Raw genomic sequence first — 16539 nt, 5'->3', positions numbered from 1 at the left:
CTTTAAACTACCAAGACCAGCCATACACAGTACAGTTTACATACATACAGTAATGTTTATGTTCCTAAATTAATATCGTTTATGACCTTCAGATGCGTTATGCTCCTCTTCTTTTTATGCTCAGCTACTAAAATTTCCCTTTAGTGGTAAAATCCATATAAATATTCAAAACTAAGCGGATTAAAATGTGCACAGTAAAGACATTAAATGATTAAATCTTTGCACTACCAACCAATGCACCACGAGTGCCCCTGTCGGTCATTTTGGCCAGCCAATCACTTGCCCTGCGCTACCCTCTGGTGCCCCGCGGTGGCTTGTGGGTAGGTTACTGTACCGCGGGTTTTTACCGCGCATTTTGAATGGCTGCATCTATTAAACGCATACCTTAGACGTCTAAATGTGGTCTGCAATTCGTCTAGAATCTCTGCACAATGTACGAAGTAAATTATTTTCGCAGTAATTAATTTACACGTATATAATAAATATAGTAAATATAATAAATTAATTACTGCGAAAATAATTTACTTCGTACACTGTGCAGAGTGCCGTATACTCCTAGTTGCGGCACACACGATACATACAGTAAAAAGCCTCAGGCACTGTGTTAGATGTGTTTTCGATGTTATATATGCGTTTATTCATGTCGTCGATTTTACGGTTGCAATTCGACGTTGATTATACGTCGAGGCGACGTATATATACGTATAGCCGTATTTTCGCCGTAAATATACATATATTCGACGAATCAATGTCCACTGGGAAGGCGCATTGAAGGGTGCACCCCCATCATTAATCGTTGCGCCTCTGTGAAAGGAAAGCTTTTGAGCAGTCTTTGAAACAGCTCGGATGAAACACTTGATTGCTTCCATGTGCATCTGGAGCCCATTTCTTATTTTCACTTCACGCCGCCCAAAGCATTTCTAAAACAGGAGATTCGCGTTTGGGAATGCGCCCTGCCCTACAAATAAAACAGGTCTACGGGTCTGAAAGCTGCTCCACGGAAAACAGTTCTGTTCCGCTTTTGATCAAAGGGAGATTCGCTGTTCTTACTTTTTGATGACATAACACCCAAAGGGGCTTCTTTGGAGCTGTATTCCAACCAGCATCCTAAAGTTTCTTAGCGGTATCCTTTACAGTCCTCTGTTCGGTCGACAAGGGACAGAAGGGGGCAGCTTTCCTCACACATACAGTGCAATGTACTGTAGTGTTCCCGTTCATTGAATTCGCAGTTCTGCATCAGACCTCTAATTCGTTTCCTTAGCTTGGATTTAAGCCACGAAGCAGGCTTCTACTGTATAAACGTCTAGAGGAATCACAAACTATTTGAGAGGCCATCATCCCAGGGGGAACTGACAAAGTCTATCCCTAAACACCTAGCGCAGTCTCTCAAGAGACTGTCAAAAATCGCTTTCTCCGTTTGCGTTGCAAGTAAGTGAAAACGCGGTCTCAACCCAGAGCCACTTGGGAGCAGCGGCACATAAATACTGTTACTGTCACTGCTCGATACCGATGTTAGCCTACTGTACCATGTTCAGCCACCGCTAGAAAATGTATGGCTCTAGTTCTGGAGCAAACGACAGGAGGGTCAACGTCGAACGGGCACACATGTCAGACATGGAAACCGACGAGAGTGGGATTCGAACCCATACATGCAGAGCACAATGGATTAACAAGCCATCGCCTTAACCAATCAGCCACCTCGTCAACAGAACTGGGCTGTCCCAACTGAGTTGGCGCGCTCCAGATGACTTCTGGTACCTTTAGGGTACGGTGTTCCCTGAAGGGCTCTCAAACCCCGCATTTCAGATGCCTAGCTGTATCGCTGATGTGTTGCACCTCAGAATCACTTTTAAACCTTACCTCTGGTATCTTTAATCCCTATTGCTCAACGCATGGTGAAAGTATTACATAAATGTGTCTGAAAATGAGCAATGGGCACCTGAGAGTCATTTTCCTGTTCCACGTGCGATTTCAACATTTTCCTTGGGAGATGTCAAGCCAGCAAGCCACTGCTGTGGTTCAGTGGCCAGTGTGGAGTTCAGTCGCCCTGTTGTACACAGAAAGCACATTGAGCTCCTTGGACATGAAAAGTTCCAGATGAAAGCCATTTGTCATCCTTTCTCTTGGTGTCGATGTTGCTATTGTATGTAAAGGTGGCAACTTGCTCAGCGAGCAGGCGGAGCACACACCGAATGCAGATGTGTCTGAGTGGTGTGTCCAAGTGGCTGCAAAAGGACAGCACTCCTGGGGAGCCGTGGCTTAGTTGGTTAAAGCACCTGTCTAGTGAACAGGAGACCCTGGGTCTGAATCCCAGCAGACAACCGCTAGACTTAATTAAACACAAGTATTCCTTTCCTGTCTTTAACACGACTTGTTTTTCTTAAAATAGATGCAACTTGCAAAACATGAAATACAAACCTTGCTAATCAGCGCTAGCAGCTGGCAAAAAAAAAGAAGTCAGCAATGTTTTTTTTCTTTAACCTTAACCCTGCTAATGGAGAAGAGTTAAACGACCGAGTCTATGCAGCTTAAACGGTGCGCACGTTGGGTTCTTAGCTGAAAGGGTGGTAAATCACGCTCACTCCAGTCCTTAATCTTTTAAACAGGATACAAAATTGAACATAGTCGCCACATCACATACATCCTGTTCAATGATAAAAAGGTAACATCTATCCTCACTCCAGAGTAAATCTCACGTTGAGGGCATATTTTTTTTCACTTTGCCGTGAATCGGGCTCCGCTGCACAGAGGAGAGAGGACAGGTGACAGGGGAGTCACACGCTGGCGGTTTGACTACGCGGAAGATCACTGAGGGATCCACAGTATATGGACCCTCCGTGCGCCATCAGTCCGCACTCCGGACTCTGAATCCTACCATCCGAGTTAAGATCTCGGAGGAACCTGAGGCGCAGTTCCGTCTTAAAACGTAATCTGGTGAGCATTTCTAGAATCGTTCTTGTATAGATGCAGCCTTTAATGTGTTGCTAGGTTAAAATTGATGACTTCTTGAACTTCAGTAGGCAACTGCCCTCTTGAGTTCGGATTTAATTTCTTTATTACAGGGGCGCTTTTATGAAGACAGAGTCATGTTCAGGTACTTTGCTTGATGGAGGAAGCTCATTTCGGACTCTGTGATCTGCTCACCTGGAAAGGTCTGCTGTACTACTACAAGAGAGAAGTACAGTCTGGAAGAAGGGACAATTTTATGATGCTTTGGAAGATAATGTTTTTTTTTTCTTTGAAATCGAAATGAATCAGAATATCAGTGCAAAAGACAAACTCTTGGTTTGGTTTAAAGAGATATGGTTTTAAAACAGACAAAATGTAGAAAACAGATGTTTCTCACTTTTGGAAAAGAATGGACCGGAGGTAATATTTTACTAGTTGCAGTGCTGATCTCACTGGGTTACAGTCCTGCAGTGTCACACCAGGGCCAGTGGTGCAATGGATAACGCTTCTGACTACGAATCAGGAAATTGCAGGTTTGACTCCTGCCTGGTTCGGGTCGATTTTAAATGCATCGGGCTACTCCCTAAGCAGTCTGTGCTACTTACTGCATTGTAATCGTACCCAGTAAGAGATTTCCTTCATGTAAATGAACTGCACCTGACAGCTTTAGAAAAACACCTGGGCTCAGTACGGTGCTGAGAGCTCAGCGTTGCTGTTGTTCTAATTAGCACGCACTGCATCGGCTATGAGCCCGAACTTTTCAATTATTCCGATCAGTAAGTCAACACGTAGTCCACATGAAAGGTAGAAATATTCTCTTGTCTGTCTCTTGTTTGTATAGAACTGAATGTCCCTGACAATGTACTGTTAGTTTTAATTGAAGAACGGCATTTGTGTTCAAATATACCAGACAAGTTTACGTAACTGCTCATGCGACACTCAGTTATAATTAGTCAAGAAATAAAGTCGAACAACAGCTGCGGGTTTGATTCTGAACGTATGAGATTTCAGCGCCTTTTACTTCCATTGACAAATGATAGAGATTCGAAGAGAGATCCTTCAGACCAGCAAGCAAACCCACGGCTATTTCGGTTTTCTATCTAGGCAACGTTGGTGTCTGCAATAGCATACATGAAAGCGTGATGCAATTTCTGTGGCTACATTTGTTGCACGTCATGCACAGTAAGAGTGTTTCTAACACCAAATAAAAAGTCAACAATTAGCGATGATGCCTTCTCCTCAGTTAACCCACTGAAACCCTTGCTGTTAACAGTTCTTTACTGCGTGCTTTACGAGCACCTACATATCGTGTCGGTTCTTTCAGCTTTATTCATTAGGTTTTCAAAGGCATAAGTAGAGCACCAGAGGTGCGAACGCAAAATGTGTGGTTATCTGAAGAACTGCTTTCCATGGCAGCGGGTCCAAGCGATTTAGCGTTTTTATAGTACCGGGAAAGGAGAAGCGGCACTTTGCCTTTGCCGCGCAGGCACAAGGCGACGTGCGGCAGACGCCGGAGTCGTCGAGTTCCGAACCTGCGCGGGGAGTCCCAAACGCACTTAACCACTCGGCCACGACAAAAACGAGCTCGCTGCCGCCGCATTCCTCCTATAATCTAACACGGAGTGCGAGGTGGCTGCGGAAACCTTTTTAAAGTCGCTCTCCGTTAAAAAAAAATACCTTTCACAAGATTCGTGCCGGCAGACAGACACGCCTTAGAGGGTTTAAGGCTGGCTTCACGTTCAAATGATAAAGTCCCCCAGTCCGGATGTCAAAATGCAACTTTGGCAGACAGAAAAAACATCAACAAACCACAAATGGTTTTTACAAGCAGCACCACACTGCACTTTCAAAAGCATTTACATTCGTGTTAGACGCAGGAATTGCCTTTGATTTGCGCGCTTACGAACGCCATGGAAAACGAAACAAAACTAAAGCCCTCAGCTCCTGCACTTGATTATAATGCCGTTACGTGTCGAAGCAGGAATTTATGTCATCCTACCACTGCAACACGGGGAATAGAGAGAAATGAGCACACGCTACGAATTGTCTCTAATCAGTCCCTACAGTTGTAAGGCGCCTACAGTTGGAAGCGTGCACCCCCATCATTAATCTTTGCGAATCTGTGCAAGGTAAACTCTGGAGCAGTCTCTGAAACGGCTCAAAGGAAACAAGTGATTTAATTCAAGGGAAAGGCTTGGGTCAGTTTCAGACGGCCTCCAACAGGGAGATTCAAGCGCCCCACCTTCAGCCCAATCTGCGCTGCCAGAACGCCAACGGCTCCTCTGCTCTCCGGGGTGCGGTTGTGACCCCGTAACCTAAAGTGTTGGTGGCAGACAAATGGAGACTAACAGGTGATGTCCTAGGACATGACTTCATTGTGACACTCGGTGGGGATGGTGACCATTGCTTGGAAAAGAGTGCGAGGCCCCTTTAGAAAAACATTTTGTTAACAGGCATTCTGCCTCAGCCTAAACACCTATAGCTTGCAAAGAGCATGCTATTAGACAGGCACCTCTACAAGACCTTAAGAGTCTCTTAAACTAGTGATAGTAAGGTGTTCCCAATGGGCGATGTTCGGCTTTCAAATAATCACTCCGTGGAAGCGCCGAGATGCAGCTGTTTAAGGCTTAGAAGCAGCTGACTGTTTCACTACCTAGCTGATCACTGTCAGTCAGGGAGCTTAGAGGTGAAAAGCCTGTCTGAGAGACAATTCGCCGTCGATCAGTTCAATATGTTCCGTACCAGCTCGGCGCACCTGAGATCATCTTGGTAGCCGTGTAGCTCAGATGAGTGAGAGCGTGTGTGTGTACCACCGTGATTGGATGCCGGCCCTTCTCAGGTCACAGTAAACCTTCTGCTGCCTAACTTCCCTAATTTTGGGGATCCCTTTGAAAAATCAAAGGAAAAAAAAAACTGGCTCTTCATCAGCGTGATCGACCCAACCCAGTGTGCCCCAGTGGCCTAATGGATAAGGCACTGGCCTCCTAAGCCAGGGATTGTGGGTTCGAGTCCCATCTGGGGTGCTCCTGTCCCTTTTTGAGCGTACAAATGTCCTTGTGATTTGCAAAGCTGCAACCCCACCTTACTCAGTGAGCGTCTCTGCTTTTCTCTCACATACAGTTGGGAGAAAAACTTTTGTAAACAGCCCTTCGGAATGATGTGGATTTCTGCATGAATGGCTCCTAACATGTGATCTTATCTTTATCTAAGTCATAATAATTAATAAAGAGAGTCTGATTTAACAAAGAACACACACCCAACATTTGACATTGCTGTTTCTTTATTGACCAAATGGTTTAAACAATCAAGGTCATTGATGGAAAAAGTACGTGAACCCTTATATTAAGGAGCTAGTGGAACCTCCTTTATGACAAAAACCTCAACCCCCACTTTCTGTAGCGGCTTGTCAGACCTGAGCAGCGGTTAGGAGGTATTTTGGCCTATTCCTCTATGCAAAACTGTTTCAGTTCATGTATATTTTTGGGATGTCTTGCGCTGAATGGCCTGCTTCCGATCACGCCACAGCACTTCAATGGGATTGGGGTCAGGACTCTTACTTGGCCATCCCAACATACGGAATTTCTTCTGTTTCAGCCACTCTGTTGTTGATGTACTCCTTTGTTTTTGTCATGTTGCAAGACCCAGCGTCTTTCGAGTTTTAGATCACAGGCAGACACCCTGACATTCTGCTGTAGAATTTCCTGATACATCTCGGAATTCATCGGTCCCTCGATGATTGCAAGCCGTACAGCCTCCGCCATGCTTCCCAGGTGGGATGAGGTTTTGGAGTTGGTATGCAGTGTTTTGTTATCTCCAAACATAACGCTGTGCACATTTACCAACAAGTTCAACTTTTGTCACGTCTGTCCACAGAACATTGTTCCAGGAGTTGCTGTGGAACATCCATGTGGTCTTTAGCAAACTTGAGAGGGGCAGTGGTGGTTTTTTTGGGGGGGAGAGCAGTGGTTTCCTCCATGGTGACCTCGCATGATCACCACTCCTGTTCAGATTTCTTCTTATGGTGGACTCATGAACACAGACGTAAGACAAAGTAAACCACCTGTTTGCTAGATCCCATCCCCACTCAGCTAGTCAAAGATTCCCTCGAAGGACTGGCAGGACCTATAATTAGTATGATGAATGCATCGCTTGCGTCAGGCGTCGTACATGATCAATTTAAGGTAGTGGTTCTTAGACCGCTCCTTAAGAAGTCAAATTTGGATCCACAAGTTCTTAACAACTACAGGCCTGTCTCAAAGGTCCCATTTCAATCTAAAAGTCTTGAAAGAATAGTTGTTGCCCAACATCAAATGGATTCAAATAATATACTTGAGAAATTTCAGTCTGGTTTCTGAAACTGCATTAACAAGAGTCGTAAATTATATTCTCTTAGCTACTGATGCGGGGAATGCAACAGTGCTAGGTTGCAACAGTGCTAGGAATGCAAACTTTAGGTTGCGCTTCTTCATGCTGCATCATTGGCATGAGTGGAGCTTTTTAAACGTCTGTACTTACTGCGCCCCATAAGAAATCGTTTGTCCCTGTTCAAAAGAGATTGTGCGATGTCCTGCAGCGTTCGCAAAGCAAACCTTTGACAGTTTGAATAGAGGAATTTATTCTGCTTCCTGTGCATGCAGTAGTTACAAACTTGAACGTCTTTGCACGATCTCCTGCAGTTTTCAGGGGGCAGGCTTGGTCAGATGGCTTGGAAAAACGCACTGTGTTTCGGCTCGGGAAACATCATGAGCAGTGTCCTGCGTGTTTTCTGTGTATAGCTGTCTTTTAACGCATACAGAATTCATTCGAAATCATTGATTTCTCCAATTAACAAGGATCCCTTAAATGATGAGTCAAAGTAACATCTAATCGGATTAGTTTCCTTAGAGCTAGTTCAGAGTTTGGTCAAGAGTTTACCTTTCACAGATGAGCAAAGAAGAATGTTGGGGGTGCACGCTTCAAGGCACCTTACAGCTGTAGGGAGTGATTCGAGACGATTCGTGGCGTGTGCTCGTTCCCATATACCATACGCCCCGGCGTGCAGTGCTAGGATGACGTACAATACCGCTTGGGGACGTAACAGCGTTATATGCAAGTGCGGGACATGAGGGTTTTCGTTTGTTCGTTTTGTTTTGCTCTGCTTTGCTTTGTTTTGCTTTCCATCGCGTTGGTAAGAGCGTAAATAAAAAGGCGATTCCTGCGTCTACCACTAATGTAAGAGCTATTTCAAGTGCGACGTGGTGCGGCTTTTCAAATGCTTGTGGGCATTTCTCTGTTGTTGATTCTTTTTTTGTGTGTAACAAAGTGGCATTTTCATGTCCGGACGGGGAGACTTTATCATTCAGACATGAAGCCACCCTTAAGTCCTCTGAGGCGTGTCTGTCTGCAAGGCTTGTATTTTGGAAATGTTTTTTTGAAACGGAGAACGACTTTGAAATAGGCTTCCGCCGGCGCCTCGCGATCCAGGTAAGATTGTAGCAAGAACGCAGCGGCGGTGGGGCTTGCTGTAGTCGTGGCCGAGTGGTTAAGGCGATGGACTAGAAATCCATTGGGGTCTCCCCGCGCAGGTTCAAATCCTGCCGACTATGTTGTCCGCCTCCAGTCGGTGTGTTCCGGCGCAAGCAAAGAAGCGCGCCTCTTTGCTTTTCCTGGTGGTTTTAAAACGCCCAATCGCTTGTACCCGCTGCCTTGGAAATAAATTCTTCAGCGTCCGCGAATGGCATTTTGCAGCTGGAAGCATATGTCGACGCTTTTTGCACAGAGCACCAAAAAAGCGTCTTTTTTGAAGGCCCAGACACTGAGCGTTGGTGGTTCAGTGGTAGAATTCGTGCCTGCCACGCGGGAGGCTTGGGTTTGATTCCCGGCCAATGCAGTGGCTTTTGCAGCGAGCGGCTCCATCACTTGCATCCCCTTGCAACTCGCAACTGAAAACCCACTGAAGCTAAGCAGGTGTGAGCCAGGTCAGTACCCGGATGAGGGTGAGCTACAGGGAAAAACAAAGCTTCCAGCTGGATGCGGTGTTAATGGTGCCGGCGGGGGGGCGCTCACCCTGAGGTCTGTGCGGGTCCCAATGTCCCAGCATAGTGACGGAGACGCTGTGTTGTAAAAGGGCGCTGTCTTTCGGATGAGATGTAAAACCGAGGTCATAGTGCTCTGTGGTCATTAAAAGTGACCACCAAAACCTTTGACAAAAGCTCTTGGTAATTGATGGTCTTCAATAATGCTTCTCCTTTAGGTACATTTTAAATCAGCTGAAAAATGCTGTGAAATGGGGGGACACTTCAGGCCAGTGTAGGATTTGGGTTACAAGAACCATGAAACTGCACGAAAAAAGCCCGTACACTGAATTACACGGCTTTCTATTCAAAGGAGGGCAAAAGAAATTCCCTGAGTTCGATTTTTTGCAGCACAGAGAGGACCACTGTCGTGAGGCTGGTTAGCTCAGTTGGTTAGAGCGTGGTGCTAATAACGCCAAGGTCACGGGTTCGATCCCCGTACGGGCCAGGTTCTTTTCTCCTCTCTTACCAAAGCTGTTAGGTTCCTTTCCGTGGTGAGATGGGTTGTCATGCAACGCTGCCACATAGTGCCGAAAGACAAGAGTGTTGCGGGAGAAGAGAAAAGTGTTTGAAGATTTAAGAGTGTCTTAGGTGGAGTCAAAATCAAGTGTCACAAATGCAAGTGGTTGGATTTCCAATGTTTAATATGGTAAAAATAAGCAGAAGTTATCTGCCGGTCATGGCACAGTCTGCCATGCTTTTGTCAGATACTGTAAAGTGGTGTCGAACTGGAGCCTCACCATTTGCATATGTGAGGCTCCAGTTATACATCGAGTGTCACATTAAATGACAAATATGAAGAGAGTTAAAGCAGCTGGAGAGGTTTTCTTACAACTTTTGAGCTGACACAGTTTTGGAAAATGTTTCCTTCACGCTGCACTGTACAACATAGGCAGCCAAGAGTCTCCAAAACAAAACAGAATTGACAGATAGGAGAAAATTCCCACTCGTCCTGAAGTTCCCAAAATCCAGCACTGAGCGTAAACAAAGTGTCTAAGTAGCGTGGGAATGCTAACCCTAACCCTAGCTGGAGTTTGAGCAATCCAGCACTGAGCGTAAAAAGATGAGTCAAAGTAACGTCTAATCGGATTAGTTTCCTTAGAGCTGGTTCAGAGTTTGCTCAAGAGTTTACCCAGTGGGCATTGATTCGTCGAATATACGTATATTCACGGCGAAAATACGGCTATACGTATATATACGTCGCCTCGACGTATAATCAACGTCGAATTGCAACCGTAAAATCGACGACATTAATAAACGCATATATAACGTCGAAAACACATCTAACACAGTGCCTGAGGCTTTTTACTGTATGTATCGTGTGTGCCGCAACTAGGAGTATACGGCACTCTGCACAGTGTACGAAGTAAATTATTTTCGCAGTAATTAATTTACACGTGTATAATAAATATAGTAAATATAATAAATTAATTACTGCGAAAATAATTTTCTTCGTAAATCCTGCAATCCAGATGATTGGGGTATTGGTGCATGGCTACAGTCTGTGCTAGGAACATGGAGAGGGTCTCTGGTTCAATACATATTTGTGGGTCTGGTATTATTCGTTATGATCATATCGTTAATATCCTGTTTGAAAAACATGTGGACTAAAGCTGCTGCTTCTGTGCTAATTGTACGCCCTGAAGGGATCATGAAGGTCAAAAAATGATTTCATGGGAAAGGTTCCCTTATCTAGTGGCAGAACCTGATGGGTAGAACAATATAGTTTTAAGGGGGGTTACTCTTGGGAGTGATTCCCCTAGATGCAAATGATTATTGTGGTTTATTTGTTCATAATAAGATGTTTTGCAGGAACGGAACAAAGAGAAATTTTACAACTTCAGCTAGAATTGTTCTGCAAAACGTCACAGCTGAGGCAGGGGAACAATGTGTAGATTTTTCTAAGAGTTATTACCCAGTTGTTGACCAATCTGTTGACCAATGTTGACCAAAAAAGCCTAGGATTATGCTGGGCTCCAGCCCACAGGGATTTACCTGTGCTGTAAGAACTAATGAGTGAATAAGGAGACTGGATTCTGGTGAAAGACTTCAGGAAAAAGAAATGGTGTTCACTCAGGTGGAGGGGGCTGTACCAGGTGCTGCTGACCACTGCCACTGCTGTGAAGGTCACAGAAATGGTGCCCTGGATTCATGCTTCCCACTGTAAAAAGGTCACAAACGAACTGAGCAAAGCACAGGAGTGATGTCTCCACAAGGACAGATGGGGATAACCTGCTTGGGACTGATGTGCACAGCCTTTTTCCTTTTTATGTAGAAGCCTGTCACCACCCCAAAAGAGGAAGAATCTAAACACGAAGCCTCTTTGTATACAAACTGGCTGAATGAAACTGATAATGAGGGGGATATGAGTAATTTGTGGTATAAATTTATAAATCATACTGTAAAGTTAAAGAAATTTAATGCATCTTGTTATATATGTGCTTTAATGCCTCATTCTACAGCCTCACCCATGCGACTTTTTATGAAATGTACTCTTTTATTAATATCACGTTAGAAGGCTTAGACGCTATCAAACAAGAATTAAGGGGAGTTAGATTAATGGCACTTCAGAACAGGTTCGTGCTGGACCTTCAAAATGCAGCATCTGGAGGAGTCTATGCTTTAGTAGGAGACTCCTGTTGTACATATATTCCAGCTAATGACTATGATTACGGAAATCTTACGCTCGCTATTCAGCATTTGAAAGAACTAAAAGACAAGGTGAATAAAGAGAGAGGCATAAAAGATACACCGGCTTTTCTCTCCTGGTTAGAATCACTGTTTGGGCCAGGGGGAATGTTTTTCTTTTAAGTTACTAACACCGATTATAGGGGCTGTGATACTTGTCTTCCTGTTTTTATGTTGCTGTATGACATGTATTATTCCAATGCTTCGAAATATGGAAATATGGTACCTAGGGGGATAAACTGTTCATCCTTCCAGTCTGGAGAATTGGCAGCTGTCTGACGTCAGTAAGTGATCCTTAAAAATTAATAGTTCCATGACAGTGTGCATCACCAGAAAATCAATTTCAATGCATTAAAACTCTTGTTATCCTTCTGATCATTGAAGTGTCATTGCCCCAGCACTGTATACTCTTACTTTTGACGCCTGTCTGAAGTTGGATCCATTTCTAAGAATGGTGACTCACATATCCTCATGTTCAACTTTGGCTCAACCACACAAACTATGAAGTTAATCATCTGCTTTTGCTCCAAGATTTATGTTACTAGGCTCTCTCCTGGGGATCCTCGTGTTCAAATATTGCCCTTATTGTGGATGATCCATGACAGAATTCAGGGAATTCAGAATTCTGATACCTCAGCTCAGATTCTGACTGGGCAGACTGTCATTGCATGGTGTGAATGTGTGCATATCTGTTTTTGTGCATGTTCTGTGGCCTGTTGTACAGTACATCACAAATGAAAGGGAAATGGAAAACTAAAATAAGACTCAAGTGTTTTATCTTTCATTAACAGTGTTTCATTAGTATCTGTGCTAGATCCTGTCATCCACTGCTTACCACGACAGGCTCTAGCACAGGATAGCAGCTAATACATTTAACAATCTCACTGCACAATGTTGTATATTCAAGGGCTGATCTTCTGTACTTTTTCTTTCACTTTTCATTTCCTAGAAACTCAGTCCTGCCAGGAATAATCTGAGAACAAAATCAATCTGAGTGAAAATCAAGCAGAGGAAGATTGTTTTACAGAGTCAACAAGGTCTAATTCAAGGTCATCAGCACTAACAACATTCTCTCTGGAGACAGGCGATAAGAAAATTGAAAGTGTGTATTGTTACACAACAGCAGAGACTATGAGTTATGCTATCATGAGAGTGGTGATGGATTTTTTTCATTGCTTAGTTTTGCAGGTTCTGTACATTTGAACATTCAAAGTGACTAAAGTAAAGGAGTTTTCCCTTTTTACCACATAATTCCCAAAGATCAACACTAATAGAAAGCCTAATTCCAGCCAAGATTCAATTACTGTCTCTCAGGCATCCCAGCAGTGGATTTCATGACTTCAGACAGCCATCTTTATCAGTGGAGAACTCAATGCTCTGAGGTTTACTGGCAGAGTCTCACACTGGGTAATATGTTGGTAAATAAGGTCCGATGGAATTCTACTATTGATAAATTCTACTATGGAACTGCGATGTGTCCTGAAAAAATCTTCTATGATAGTGGTACAGTCCATCACACCCCACCTACAGCCTTTAAAAGAGAAAAAAAAAACTGACAACAACAAAGTAAGTCTGTGGTGTAATCAGCTAGGTCTTGCAAACATACTTGACCTCTTCCAGCTACCAACATTATAAATGCTGTTTACACATTAGATGGTTATTTTTTGGCTTCTGATATTATGGTGGAAAAAGAGCCCTGGAATCTTTGTTGAAGGACAAAAGACGGAAAGAACGGGCAGTGTAACCATGGCGAAGAGAAGGGAAATATTCGAGAGAGCTTTTTTCATACACTTTTTATCATTGTTTTTCCAGCCCAACAATGATCAACAAATATGGGCAGGCGTCCTGTGCCAAATCCAGTCTACCTTTCTTCCAAGCATACAGGAATGTCAGTGAATTAAATATTGACATATGAAAATACCCAAAAATATGCAATCACACATATGCAGTTTGAGCAAACATAAGACAATACCCAAGTACCACAAACTACCAGGCATCATTAGCAGTTCAGGTGGGGAGCTGTGTCAGCATGCGTAGGCTGCAAAGGAACAAGTAATAGGTCTATTCCATGCTTAAAAGAGAAGAAAGAAAACACAACATTTCAGCCGTGGAGCCCTCACACCTGAAGAAGGCTCCATGGCCGAAACGTTGTGTTTTCTTTCTTCTCTTTTCATCTAGTGTCATTAGCCAGTTCCTGTCAAAATAAAATAGAAATGGATAACATTCTAGAGAGAGTTTGAAATACCAAGGTACAATTTAAACCATATTTCTTCCACTACAACCACAATATTTTGGAGAGATCGCTGAGCCTAACTGTTCTGGCATGCCCGTTAGCCTCCGTCCTGCTTCAGCAATGAATGCAACGGGGCACATTCTGAGGGAGATGCGGTCAATCAGGTTGCAGGAAAACCACGCTATGCTTTTTTTTGAGATCCTGAAAAGGACAGAGGGGCCATGTATATGTGTGCAGCTGGATATGTAATTGCAGGTGGCGTAGCAAATTCTGCTGAAGCCCCACTGCCTGGTGTGGACGGTAGCTGTGCATGTTGCAGCAGAATTGTGCATGTGAGATCAAGGGGGCATGTCATGTGTTTGAGCACTTCACTCCCTTCCGGAAGCACGCAATTCCCCGAGTCCAAAAAATTTGTAAGTTCTTTGGATGACCTGTGGACCGATCTTTCACGATGAAGAATTCCTTAAGAAGAATAGATCTCGGCCCACCATCCCAATGCCTCCATCTCAAAACAGCAACCTCCCACTGCCCTTAGTCTGCAAGGCAGTCCTTTCAAGTGCGATGATGACGCCGGGACCTTCGTTGCCTATTGTACGAGCTGAACTTTTGTGCTCATCAATTCAACGCTCTTTCCATCAACTCATCTTGTCTTTTGACGCTTCGTGTTTTGTGCTCCTTTGACTATCGGCATATCGGGTGACTGCAAACACTGAAGTTCTTGCTTACGGAGTGTGGAACAGTGTTTTCAAGTGATCGCTGTTCTGTCATGTTGACGCCGAGTGAATCTTTCTTTGGCAACATGGGCAGGCTGACAGCAGCGCGAGCGAAAGTAATGGCAAATTTCTTGACTTATTTCTGAATGTGAATGTTCTTTAGAAAAGGGATGCGGCGTTGCTTCTCCCCCGTGTAAAGGTCACGCATTCCAGACGTGGTTATGAGCGAACAGTTGCCGCAAGTGTTTGAAAAGAGCAAGAGAGGAAGCAGCCCTGCCCCGTGTGGGGATCAAACTCAGGACCTTCAGATGATGAGACTGACGTGCTACCAACTACGCCAACGAGGCCAGCTGCAGTACACAGCCGGAAAGTTTGCCTCATATGGATTTCAGTCGCCCGTTCCCTAATCTTTAGACGCCCTCTGCTGGATGTTGCATTTGCCTTTTGATCTCACCGATACTTTTTTGGTCTGTTTCTGTTGCGAGTCTGTTTTTCAGATCTCACCTAGCACAAGTCTCTCTGGCTGAAGTGGCCTCTCTGCTTCAGCATCGTGCCCTCACTCAGCCATTAAAAACGTCACTCGGACTTCTGACATGCTGACATGAAATGTCAAGAGAGAGTGGCGGAGACGCTTAAGGCAGAGAGAAGATGAAGAGGGGGCGTGGCTGCGAAATGATTGACAGCTGCATGACGCTCTCCATGCAAGGTGTGACCACAGGCTAAAGGACACCTTTCGGCACATCAAGCTCTAAGCACACACCTGGAGGACGTGGGAAATGATCCCGCTACCTCTCGCATACAAAGCGAGCGCTGTACCATGCAAGCTAACCCCCCTCGCTGGGGCTCATGCCTCGGTGTCGCCTAGTGCCGCTTGTTCCCCTCTTACCGGTGCAGTTCACTGCCCTTCGTCTGCAAGGCAGTCGTGTAATTGCGGCTTTCTTGACTTATTGATGAAGGTCTGACTGGACGAGCAAATGACGCCTCTCCCCCGTCCTCAAGCTCGCTGACAGAATAAAATGGAAAGTGCTGCCATGGCTCATTGGTTTAGGGGTATGATTCTCGCTTAGGGTATGGGAGGTCCTGGGTTCAACTCGCGGATGAGCCCTTGTGTGTTCTTTTTGTCCTCGTCCACAAGACTGGGAACTGATATCCACATCACCTTGCAGCATCTGCTTATGGCAAACGATGGAATGTGACTAATGACTGAACGAGCCTGGTGAATACTCATCACGTGGCACAATGAGAGCGTGCAGTCAGCTGTCCAAGGCAGCAACCTCATTGCTCGTTCAAAAGAACACGTACTGAAAACTCATCACCACTATGTCGTAAATGAGCACCGCGATCGCTTGTTGTCATGCGTCCTTACTTGGGAAATGCAGAAGCAAAAACTGCCCTCTCTCAGCCACCGAAACGTGTGCGGCTCGCCTTGCACTCTCTGCGCCTCGCATATTTATGGAGCTGTCTGCTCTTCTTTCTGTTGAAGTGCGCAAGTTACGGGGCGTACTGCACACTATGATGTGCTCAATGACAGCTTTCAAGATTTGAAAACTATGAGCTTGATGGCTCAAGTCGAACGAATGTGGTTGTTACGCAATTGATGATCAAACGCACGTATTCTAACGATTCGTGAGAGTATGTTCTAAAGGTCCCTGGCTCGATCCCGGGTTTCGGTGTTTTGTTTCATCGCGCCCTTTGTTCCTCTCTCCAGTGCCCCCTGCCTAAAGTGACGTGTCCCTTTCTCAGCCCGAAACGCAAGCGAGACACCAGCAGCAGTCCCTGCAGGTTTCCGTGGTGTAGCGGCTATCACGTTTGCATAACACGTGAAAGGTCCCTGGTTCGAGACCGGGCGGAAACAGCCTCGTTTTGCACGCTCCTGTACTTCACAGAGGTATTGAGCGACCGG

At 44.9% G+C, this 16539-nt stretch overlaps 3 non-coding genes across 3 annotated transcripts; all 3 read left to right on the top strand.

Annotated features, from left to right (window-relative positions):
- The first annotated feature begins 5899 nt into the window (after positions 1 to 5899).
- trnar-ccu (transfer RNA arginine (anticodon CCU)) lies at positions 5900 to 5972 on the top strand. The gene has a single exon. It is a non-coding gene; the product is annotated as a tRNA-Arg (tRNA).
- Positions 5973 to 8452: 2480 nt separating this feature from the next.
- Positions 8453 to 8534, top strand: trnas-aga (transfer RNA serine (anticodon AGA)). The gene has a single exon. It is a non-coding gene; the product is annotated as a tRNA-Ser (tRNA).
- Positions 8535 to 9376: 842 nt separating this feature from the next.
- On the top strand, positions 9377 to 9450 carry trnai-aau (transfer RNA isoleucine (anticodon AAU)). The gene has a single exon. It is a non-coding gene; the product is annotated as a tRNA-Ile (tRNA).
- The last annotated feature ends 7089 nt before the right edge of the window (positions 9451 to 16539 follow it).

The sequence above is a fragment of the Lepisosteus platostomus genome, unplaced genomic scaffold, assembly GCF_059453375.1.
Source record: "Lepisosteus platostomus isolate fLepPlt1 unplaced genomic scaffold, fLepPlt1.hap1 Scaffold_40_H1, whole genome shotgun sequence".
Classification (NCBI taxonomy): domain Eukaryota; kingdom Metazoa; phylum Chordata; class Actinopteri; order Semionotiformes; family Lepisosteidae; genus Lepisosteus; species Lepisosteus platostomus.
This window is presented reverse-complemented; position numbering and strand designations above follow the sequence as displayed.